Source organism: Silene latifolia, chromosome Y, assembly GCF_048544455.1.
Source record: "Silene latifolia isolate original U9 population chromosome Y, ASM4854445v1, whole genome shotgun sequence".
Taxonomy (NCBI): domain Eukaryota; kingdom Viridiplantae; phylum Streptophyta; class Magnoliopsida; order Caryophyllales; family Caryophyllaceae; genus Silene; species Silene latifolia.
This window is the reverse complement of record NC_133538.1, coordinates 196,102,165-196,113,007: the sequence shown is the minus strand read 5'-3', so window position 1 is coordinate 196,113,007 and position 10,843 is coordinate 196,102,165. Positions and strand designations below refer to the sequence as shown.

At 37.5% G+C, this 10,843-nt stretch overlaps 1 long non-coding RNA gene across 1 annotated transcript; it reads right to left on the bottom strand.

The window, feature by feature from the left end:
• Positions 1–3,234: 3,234 nt before the first annotated feature.
• Positions 3,235–4,635, bottom strand: LOC141627156 (uncharacterized). The gene is made up of 3 exons (XR_012536714.1): positions 4,408–4,635; positions 3,823–3,926; positions 3,235–3,530 (listed from the first exon to the last, which is right to left on the bottom strand). It is a non-coding gene; the product is annotated as an uncharacterized LOC141627156 (long non-coding RNA).
• Positions 4,636–10,843: the final 6,208 nt, after the last annotated feature.

Here is a 10,843-nt window from a genome sequence, read left to right as displayed (position 1 = left end):
GTAAAGGTCGCAGTTCCTGCTGCGCCTCTTTCTGGGCTGGATTTTTGCCAGTTTCCATATTTCTTCCGGATTTCTTTCCTAATCATACTTTTTCCTAAATTAATCCACGTGATTAGTATAAATAGAGGCCTCCGCCTTACATATTTCTCACGCAAGTGTCCGCTCTTCTCTTCTCACTCTGCATTTCTAAGACCGCGCTCTTGCTTTTCGACGTCTACGTACTTCCTCTACGTGACCACGTAAGCTCAGATCATTCTGAGTACCAGTCGCAGTTGCATAGACCGACGAATTTGACCAACTCCACTCAATCAATCTAATCAATTTGTTTTAAATCGTTTTTTAAGGGCACTTTCTTTCATACATCGAGTCGAGCAATCACTAACGACAACTTAGTCAATCTCGTTTCGTCAAACATGTAAGTCTGAGGGTGTAAATCCCAATTTTATTTCCGTATTATAGTTTTTGTAAGAATTTATGTCATAAATAGGCTCATAAACGTTTTCAAAATCACGTTTTAAAACCCTTTTGACAAAACAGCAGCGAAAGACCGTCGAGAAGAAACGCACTAGCAGGTGCGCCTTCTGGAACAGTCGCAGCATCTATTGCGCCTCTTCCAGAGGCTGCTTGTCTGTTGCTGCTCTTCTTCTTCTTCTTCTTCCTCTAGTATCTGCTTTCTCCCTTTCTTTCATTTTCTTTTCTATTTTCTTCAAATTCTCATATTTTCAATTCTTTTACTTATTTTTACTAACCCTTTTCGACCTAAATCCCTTATAGTTCAATATTTGCGGGTTTTCATCACTAGTTCAAACCCGGATTTCAAAAGATTTGATTTCTCCATATCGAGTCGTTTGAATTCGTCTTTGTACATGTTTTTAGTTTATTTTCCAGTTTTGTCAACCTTAACTTCGTTTTAGTTTGTTTTGTAGTCCAAGTTCTCATCTATTGCAATTCCGACATCTTAAATAACCATAACTCGTAAACCTTCATTTTTAATTCGTTTTCTTTCACTTTATGATGATCTTAGATGCATGTAATCTGATTAAATCACTTCTACTCAAGTCGTATGCTAATAATCAAAGTAAGACAACCAACGAGTATAAAATAACCTTGGCTCTCACTTTCAAAGTCAGAGCTCAGCTCTAGAACAGCCGCAACAGATGATGCGCCTCTTCTAGAGGACGCACCAGTTGTAGCGCCTGTTCTGGGCTGGCTTCTGCCTCTAAGCTCTTCTCGTTTTAATGTAGGGTTTTTATTTAAGTTTTTAATCAACTATTATTGGTATTATTACTTATAATCCGGCATATTCTCGTATTTTAATTTCTTCTTTTTTTTTATTTTTTTTTTATGTTTTTTATTTTCGTATCCTTTTGGAGCATATTTATGACGTAAATTCAAATTATCCATTGTAATTCAATTGTAATTTATTTTATTTTCATTCTTTATTTCTTGTATGATTTATTTAATTGACATTCACAAGTAATTAATCTAATTCCAATTTCGACCCAATTAATTGCTAAATTATTTGTTCACCGACTTAGTCTAATTCTTACATGCTAGGTTTAATCCATGTTTGTTGCATTATATGCATACAATTGACAACACATCAAATATAAACAACTTCCATGATCATTAGTAGGGGCCGCTCTCGAGGCGGGCGGGATTAGGTGTTCAAATAAACGAGCTTCGTAATACGTACCCTCACCCCATACTCAAGATCTCCATGATCATCCGTGTTCATTGGCATCGCGAGAGTCATGTTAGACATAGAATGTTAAGGGTAACGAATTTCTTAGTGTTCATGTCACTACTTTGTGTCTTGACATGACACGAAATATTCGAACGGTTCCAATTTTTCATAAAAATTGGTGGCTACTTCACAAATGCAGGCTTGTCAAACCTTTCACCGATTTCAATGCCTTTCAAATCGGTAACGGCCCATGACGTGTTTTGGCCTTCGCGCCGAAGTTCCGTGGGAGAAGTTCCGCCGCCTCGAAACCAACGCGCGGATGCGCGCGGCGCGTGTGGCTGGATCCACAATGGGAATTTCAGGGATTTGTTTTGGGGGGCAGGGGTGTTCTTCGGTTATCAGACTGATCACTGTGCAGTTAGGTGTAAATGTTAAACATAGTGACATAGAATCAATTCCATGGCTATCTAAATATACATCTGTAGACCAATCTTTATATGCCTGTATGTATTCCCTGTAACCAATCAGCTACGTTCTCTTAATTATGTGCATGTAGGGCTTTCCCGAGCACAAAGGCTTGCACAAGGGCAGACAATTAATATACAGTTACTTGCTCCGCTGCCTGTTTAGATAGATGTAGAGCCATGGCTTCAGCAACCCTGTACATTGCAAATATCTCATCATAGCCAGGTGCTCCACCCTTCTTTGATAGAACTTTATACGTGCATCGGATGCTTGCTTAGTACTTTATCTTTGCAAAAAAAAATCTACTTAATTTGCACACAATATTAAGGAACGTAATAAGATGTGAATGCATTTTGATGGAAGATGTGGGTCAGTAGGTCACAAACCTTAATGAATATAACTTATGCAAAGAAGGAAATATTTCAATTCGGAAGTTTATTCATGGACATCTCAAAACGGAAACTTTGTGCACAGAGGGAGTACTTTTTACTTGTGAACTCTCTCCTGAGCTTAAAGGGCAAACCACTGCAATTCTATGTTTATTTTAGAAAGACACATTTGTTTTGTGTAAACTGAACCCTTTTGTAATACCCGGCCTTTGTGGGACACGTACTTAGACCTAAGGATGCGTGAGAGGACCTTTAGACCGATAAGAGATCACTTGGGAGGGAAGGATAGCCTCACTACTACAAAAATCATGAAGGACATCGGACTTCTAGACACATGGACATCGGATTATAGGCCGATGTAGAGTTCAGTCCCGTCCATATGGGGTGTAATGGACATGGGACTTTAAACCGATGTCCATTAATATATGCACATCGGATTTTTAAATATATCCGATGTCCATATGAGTAATGAACATCAGATTTTAACATTAATCCGATGTCCATATGTGTAATGTACATCAGATTTTTATAGAAAGCCCATGTCCTTTGAAGCTAGAATTACATCGAACTTTTATAAATCCGCTGTCCTTTATATTGTTTTTTTTTTTTAAAATTTGAAAAGAGCAGGCCAATTCATATTGCATTACACCAATTTGAATGCCAAAACATTAATACAAAACATGCCAACTGCCATTCAACCAAAATGATCGATTTCAATTAATAAAAACCGATCCCAATCAACATACAACGCAACCGTCTCCGTCATCCGAATTCAACAACTAACGAACAACAACAAAGGGCATAACAAATCCCAGCCAACATAACATATGGTCTTGCAGATCATGTAATCAGTTTTTCAAAATGCAACTACCTAATACATTACTACGCTAGCTAGCTATCTACAGCTAGATATTGAGAAAATAGTTCGCCCACAAGTCCCGAACCTCATCTAATTCTTCTTGTGAATATGGCGTGGTGTCTTGAAAAACCTGTAATGCATATTAATGACAATGGGGCAGTCAGACATGGCCTCACAAGGGAAGCTTCATATAAGCTAATAATTAAGGGCATTCCTGAAAAACCTGGAAACATAAATATTTTAAATCTATGAACTCCTACATTGACAATATAAGATGAGGGCATTCCTGAAAAATGATCTTTCTTCCTTTCTTAAAAAAAAAAATACAGAAACACATACGTTCAATAAGATACAGCAGACAACAACAATGGAATCAAATCCCTACACTCTTTTGTGATGGTGAGGAGGAAGTTACTACATACCTCTCAGACATTAGAACTTAGAAGAATGTAGAAGATCAATTAAGCTGAGTGTTCCATCAAGGTTCATCATTGTGTCTAATATCAACACTCTGTGAAATGGATTTCTGCAACAAGTTCGATAAAAATAACTTAATTATCTCTGAGTGCTGCAAAAATACGGAACAAAAGATAGATTCCCAAGCTTTGCCAGGCTCAAGATGTACCAAACCAAAAATCACGTATAGATATATCCAGCGAAGGAACTGTTGAGTGTAGCCTATAAAAAAATTTAAGTAGACCAGGCCTGGAGTGTTAGTGTTTGCTTCATTAAGCTTTAGTTAAAGTAAGACTTCTCGTAACATATTGGAAAACTTGAGACGAGGTGGACTGGTATGAAAAATAGAACCTAGAATGAAGAATAACATAGTATAAAGAATAAAACCACCAGCAATGAACGCATCATCAGTTCAGTACTTTTCTTAGGTAATCCGTGCAATAGAGTAACATTCATGACTTCAAGTGGTAGCAAAGGCAGGGTATGAGATCCCGAGGGTAAGTTATAATATGAGGGAGGATCAAAGACCAACAATTGTATAGGTCACTCACTAATTTTAAAAAAGCTCGTGCAAAGTCTGCTTCAGAACATCTCCAGCAGCTCACATTGCACCTGAAAAACAACATTTAGAGGAAAAGCATTAATCAAAATACAATTTGTCACTCAAGAAGAAAATCAAAACCCTCGAAATTGTATGATAAACAAAACTGAAATAAAAAAGTATTGAACCTAAACTTAATGCTCTTAAGACCATATGAGAAATAGAGACAAAAGGTAACTAAAAATATTCAAATGCCCTTCCATTTGCACCTCCTTTTGCCAATGTCAGACTTTTAGTCAACAACAAAACCCCATGTGATCCCAATTCAACATTTCTCCCATCCGGCCATTCAAGAATATACTCAAAACCCTATCTTTTCCAAATGAAGTAAACAAGCAAACAATAGAGTTGCAAGACCTTTATCATCGTGCTGATGTTTAAGGCTTTAGGCAAAGATGCGAAATTTAACTGCTTAGAGTTAGAAGATGCTATAGAAGTAAACATTTTCCCCACATTACACACTATACAACCCTTAAAACACTAAAGTACTCAACAGCAAGTGTGTTAGTGTTAAAGATGCAAACTTTTTTTTAGTGATTTTTCAAGAATAAGTAACTTATGGGGTTAATAGGATTTGAGTGGATAGAGTAGAAAGAATAAAGCTTTGACACCAAAACCAATAAACATTCGTTTTAGCACACACCCAGTAATCCACCATTTGAATGTGCTATACCTTCAATTCTTCAAATTGGTGTAATAAAAAAATAGTAACCAGGTCATGTTAGCAAAGGGTTAGTGGAGTAGCCTAATTAAATTTCATTTTATACCACACATATAAAATATAAAGGAGGTAGCTCATTCAAAATTATAGCAAAATAAGTAACAAACAAAGATCCTGAATGTTGAAAAGGTTCACACATATGAACTAACACAAAAGAAAAAACAAATTTCAATTTGAAAAACCATTGGATAACTCACCTTTCTTTCAATTTTTGGTCATGAGTTCTTCGGCATGGACCTGATACACGGTTCATGTGAAAATATTTTAGGATTAGTGCTTAAAATGACAAGATTGATAAGCATATTCAAATTATATGATAAACAGAATCAATTATACAACAAAAAACAAAAGGGTAAAAGGGGACAAACTGACAATCAAAATGCTAATTAATTAAATGGTAGATGAAGAGTTGGAGAACAAAGATGTTCTCAGCTAAGTTCGAACATGATTTTATACTTAAAGTTGGAGAACAAAGATGTTGGCAATGGAAATTTGACAAGAAAAAAGAAAACCCTAATTTAATTAGCATGTACCAATATCAACCAATACACCAGCAATTCAAACTCAAAGATCAAAATTTTCAATTAAAATAATGAACAATAAATAATAATCGAATTTAGGAACAAAATTAGGGTACAAACCTGAGGAGAAAAGACGCGAAAACGCAGTAGTTGGCAGTACAGTGGCTCGTCGTGGTGCGCGATGGATGGTTGTGCGAGGTGGACAGTGGCGGCTGGCCGCCTTGGCGACGTGATGGATTTAGAGGGTGTGGGACTGTGAGGGATGGCGGAGAGAGTGAGAAATAATGAAACGAATTAGGGATTTGGAGTTTGTATATTTGACACGGATGATTGAATGAGCGAGTTTTTCTTTTAAATGGTGATAGTCTTATTTGCTGCGTTTTTGGGTTTTTAATCGGGTTTTGAAGTGAAGAAGCTAAGGGATGAACGATGAGATAGAGAAGAAAGAGATGAGTAAGCTAAGAGTTTGGGTTTGGGTTTGGGTTTGTCTAAAAAAAAGAATGATATGGAGTAAGTATAATAGATTGACTCAGTATGCTAGTGAAAATAATTTGGGGCGGGGGAATTGTTTTCATTTTGCGCCCAAATTGAGGATTATATGGACATGGGTTGTAATTTAATCCGATGTCCATTATAATGGACATGGGTTGAAAATAACAACCGATGTCCATATAATATAATTACATCAGACTTTTATAAAAATCCGATGTGCAAACTTATTACATCTGTTTTTTCAAAAATCCGATGTCCATCCACTGATGTCCTTGATGAATTCTGTAGTAGTGCCTTACACCAGACCTAGACTAGACCAAGTAGAGTCGCAGCGGATCGAGTGGGTCCACTCGATCGAGTGAAGAGTATGCTCGACCGAGTAGAGTACTACTCGGTCGAGTGAGTACACTCGACCGAGTGGACTCGGCACTCGGTCGAGTGACGCTGTTTCGGAACACGAGATTTAAACCCTTTCTTCCTTAACCCTAAAATCATTTCTATCTTTTCCCCCTTATCTCTCCAAACTCTCTCTAAACTCTCTCCCTTTCCACTAAACCCTCACAAACACCTATCACTTGGGTTTCAAGCTTGGATTAGAGGATTTTCCACCTTCCCCTTCATGTCTTTCACCTAGTAAGTAAAGATCTACTCTTTTCTAGTCTTTTAAACCCTAACTTTTGGGGGAATTCATTATGGGTAATTAATTAGTAATTAGTATGTGTAATAGGGGTAATTAAGGGGTAATAATAAGGGGTTTTGTAGTATAAATTAATGTAGGATGTATTGTGATAATTATTATGTATTTGTATAGGATGAGACGGTTCCTTGAGACGGTTTCGGTCCGGATTCGAGTACCTTGAGGAGATTGCTAAAAGGTAGGTTAATCCTACTTGATTTCAATAATGTGTCTATGTTGTGTTGTGATTAATCCAACATAATTAGGGCATTTTCATTATAATATATTTAATAGTTAATTGCATCATTAAGAGGATGATCATGATATGTTGGGTTGTACTTCATGTTTTGGTTATTATTGTGTATATGGAGGATGTGTTGTTGTTGTTGATGAGACGTAAGACGGTTGGGAGACCGTCTTACGCTTGAGTCGCCTCTTGGAGCATCCTACTCCAAGAGGGATGTGCATATTAATGGCTTGAGTCACGGAGGGACTCATGTGGTTGAGACACGACGTCTGGCAGGGGATCCGATTGGCTTCCGGACTCGGTACGTCTGGGTGTGTCCCGGTACCTGTTTGTGGTTATCGGTATGTTTGGGCGTGTCCCCGGTACCAGTGTGGCTTTGGGTATGTATGGGCGTGTCCCAGTACTTTGGTGGTGGTTAGTTGATAGTGAGTCATACATATTAGTAGTCATGTTGCATATTCACACACTTGAGTCGTGTCACACTTTATTTGTTTATTGAAACTGGCGTTTGTGTGTCTGTGTAATTATCACCTATTTTCGGGGTGGCCTGTGTCGATCCATATGATATTTCCGATCATATGGGGAGCAGGTTAAGTACAGGTTGTTTAGATAGCATGCGGGAGACGGGACGAGCTTGATGAGTCACGAGACAAGTATAGTTGGTTAGATGAGTATAGTGGTCATGAGTTGTATTCTATTCATTAGTTCATGTTGTAATCACTAAACGTATTATTTATTTAAGTTGTTTCTTAATTGAAACTCCTATTTCACCGCCTCGGGAAATCGAGATGGTAACATCTCCCAATTACCTTGGCCGGGTGAGAAGGGGGTGTTACAAAGTGGTATCAGAGCGACGATTTTGGAACCTAAACCAATGAACCAAAATAAACCTATGTGTATCTAATAAAATGAATCCGACATGAGTACAAAAGGAGATCAGTTTTGGATGAGTAGGTGCCCTCATATAAAAAAAAAGTACCTATTATCTCGGTTGGTCAATACGTGGGTGATTAGGTGTATGGGTGAACGTTATGTGGAAAACTGTATAGTTGCATGATTGTATGAATATATGAATTGCATTAAGTTCTTGCATGATATAGTTCTTTTCCAAGATGTATGAAGATGTGTGGAAGTGGAAAGCTAGGTTGTTAGGAGTAGTATGCTTGGAAATGGTTAGTATGTGTTGGTATGTGAATGATGACATGGCTCTTTGAATGTTGAACTGTGTGTTACTTGAATGCATGTTAGTGTATTTGTCATATATGGTTGGTAAATTATGTTGGTAGAGTAGTTATTAGCACTATGATAGTGTACCAAAGACGGTAAAATAGGATGACGTATGAACTAACTTGGGTGAGTCACCGATAGTTGGTGGACTCCCAAACCTTCTCTTTATGTTACAGAAATTTCATCGTTCTAATTCTACTCGAAATTTCAAACCATGAGCAACCACTCTAACGAGTACGAGTCCACACCCGACCGAGTAACTGTGCACTCGACCGAGTGGATCATTTTCCAGAAGCTGGAAACATCCTGGAAAATAGGGCACTCAACTGAGTGGACTCGGCACTCGACCGAGTGGAGTTGGGATGAGATTTACACGGGTTTAATCCCCTTTCCTTCATTCCTTATCTTCTTCATATCTCATTTTCACCTCATTCAAACAACATCAAAATTTCTTTAAAAATAATTCCAAAACTCCATTTTTGTGATTTGTTGCTTGGACTAAGCTTTCCACTCAAAATTTCCGTCTCAAATATCTCCTAATTAGCAATGTAAGTAGACCATTGTCCTTCTTGTTTCCTCCATCTTAAATTAGCTAGATTTACACTAATGTGCTCAAGGTTTTTCAATTAATTTCATGTTTTTACTTAATTTATAATAATAAATAGCTTGCTACATCACTATTGTTGCTAAATCAAATTTTTCATGTCAAAATTTTGGTCATCATCAAGGAAAACGAAATTACTTGATAATGAACTTATGTGGATTTTGGTGTTTGTTGTTGTGTCTAATTGAACAACAAAGGCTTAATCTTTGTTGTTATGGATGGATCTTATCTAGTATGTGAAAATTCTGTCTTAAAATTTCGAATTTTAGACGAGTCATGCCTAAATTTTAATTTTTATGAGTAAAACTTAGTTTAATTGCTCTATAGGACTACCATCCTAATTGGTAATACAATATGTGGTCTCAAAACGAAATTTTTCCGCCTTGACATTTGGGTAAAACTCTTGAAAACTTCCTAAGTAGCAAGGAACAACATTGATCTTGTCTTAAAAATGGTTTAAGAAGTGTTGATAAGCTAGGAATTTGATGGTTATTATTACACTAGAAGTTAAACCAAGAAATTTTCATCTTGTAACTAATTTCTAAAAATTTGATACTAACCATGTCAAAGGCTTCATTTATTGCTCACTACATAGTTAACTTATCCATGTGTGTCTTAAATCTTAAGTTTAATGTTGAGGGAGCTCTACATTGAAAATTTCCGTCTTGACGACCTTAAAAGTGTTGGAAATAAGCACAATGTTTACCCGGATTTTGATTTTATCAATACGACTCTTGTCCTAATTTTCTCCTTGATAATTTACATTGATGTGTAATAACATAAAACCTTTCCTACTAGACTCTGAAGTCTCAAAATTTTAAGATTTTCAAAATGAACGACCGTCACATTATAATTTGGTTATGAATAAGAATGATGTTCATGTTTAAAGGTTGTGTTTGGAGTCTCATGATGTCGGTAATATGTAAGATTTTAGTATGGGTTAAAACATATCAACACTATATGAGAACTTCCTAAGAGGTTAACTATTAAATTGAGGAATTGGAAGAAAATTTCATCCATCTTCAAAGTTAGTTCCAAGTCTCATCTTTCCCTTCTATGTCTTATTGTGTGATTTCCCTTGTAGCATGTCAAGGAACCCGAGGAGCAACCATGGGAGAAACAACCGCTAACCTCAACCTGAACCGGCGACACCACCCGCCATTATCCACCCGGGATACCTGGGGTTAGAGTTTGAGAGCGAACCTCACAAGAATACCTTCTTAGCCCTCATCGAGAGGCGTATGAACGCCACTAGGTGTGTATCGGAGAATGCCTTAGAAGCCTTAGGGATAGAGGTGCAAGTGCATGATATTTTTAGTGTACTTGGCATGGAGGGATTGTATAACTTGGCAAAAATAAGCTACCGCAAACTTACCATAGAATTCTTGAGCTCTTTCCTCTACAATCCGAAAGACCATACCATGAGCTTCCAACTCAAGAACACCTCCTTTCACCTATCTAGTGATGTCTTTGCAGAACGGTTAAGTGTAGGAAAAAGGACCACCCTTACTCTTGACAAGGTGGGGAAGGAAATGAAAGCCACAAAATACATCGACCTTTATACGGGTAACCAACACACCGATGTTAGTGCCATGAAAATAAACGATGTGGAACACCCCATTTCGAAAATTTTCCTTCGCCTGATGACTAACCTCCTTTACGGAAGAAGGGACCCTAGCAAACTCAACTCCTCGGAAATACTTCTTCTAAGCTCCTACCTCAATCCATACTTTGAGAGGCGTTTTTACTTTAGCCCCGTATCTATGGTATGCTTATCATTTGAAAGAATGACCAAGTCTGACAAGTGCTCCTTTGATTGTGGCGCCCTAGTGACTAGACTAGCCAAGAACCTCTTGGGTTACGAGCCGGGGGCTATTGATAGACCCATGAGTACGGAA